The following is a 1,217-nucleotide window of genomic DNA, read 5'->3' on the forward strand; positions in this document are numbered from 1 at the left end:
AACGTAGCGCCCATCGAGCAAGGCGGCCAGACGGGTCGCGGAGACCAACCAACCAACATAGTGAATGGTGGTCCGTAACGATTGTGAAGCGACGCCCGTAGAGATATGGCCGGAACTTCTGGACTGCAAAGACGACGGCAAGACACTCTTGCTCAGTGACGGTGTAATTTTGTTCGGCCCTGCTCAACGAACGGCTGGCGTAGGCAATGGCATGCTCGGCGTCACCAAAGCGCTGCACGAGGACGGCGCCGAGGCCGATTCCACTCGCGTCGGTGTGCAATTCTGTAGTGGCAGAGGGGTCAAAATGACGATGTATGGGTCCAGAAGAGAGCAGGAACTTCAGTTGACGAAACGAGGAATCGCAATCTGCTGTCCAGGTGAAAGGGTTATCCTTGCGCAGCAATGAAGTCAGGGGGTAGGCAGTATCGGCAAAGTTGGGCACAAAACGTCGGAAGTACGAGCAAAGACCCAAGAAGCTCCTCAGCTCGCGTTGTGACTGCGGTTGTTTAAAGCCGCTAACTGCAGCGACCTTCTGTGGGTCTGGTCGTACCCCGTGCTTGTCCACCAGATGTCCTAGTACTAGCGCCTCTCGTTGGCCAAAGTGACATTTTTTTGAATTGAGTGTAAGGGCAGCTTGTTCAAGGCACGTCAGAACAGCGTCCAGTCGATGGTTGTGTTCTGCAAAGGTGCGGCCAAAAATGACGACGTCGTCAAGATAACACAAACAAATCTCCCATTTCAGGCCGCGCAGTACCGTGTCCATAAACCTTTCGAATGTTGCAGGCGCGTTGCACAAACCGAAAGGCATGACGTTGAATTCAAACAAGCCGTCTGGGGTCACAAAAGCGGTTTTCTCTTTGTCAGCTGAATGCATGGGTATCTGCCAATAGCCTGATCGGAGGTCCACAGATGAAAAGTAGGATGCAGAATGAAGGCAGTCAATAACGTCATCGATCCGGGGAAGTGGATACACGTCCTTCGTCACAGAATTGAGACGCCGGTAGTCGACACAAAACCTCCAGGACCCATCTTTCTTTTTCACGAGGATGACCGGCGCAGCCCAAGGGCTAGAGGAATCTTGGATGACGCCCTTGGCTAGCATGTCGTCGACCTGTTCAGCGATGATCTTGCGCTCTGACGCGGACACGCGGTAAGGCTTCTGCCTTATGGGATGCGCGGACCCCGTGTCAATCCTGTGGCGCGCCACCCGTAGTTGG

This window comes from Dermacentor silvarum, chromosome 2 (genome assembly GCF_013339745.2).
Source record: "Dermacentor silvarum isolate Dsil-2018 chromosome 2, BIME_Dsil_1.4, whole genome shotgun sequence".
Lineage (NCBI taxonomy): Eukaryota > Metazoa > Arthropoda > Arachnida > Ixodida > Ixodidae > Dermacentor > Dermacentor silvarum.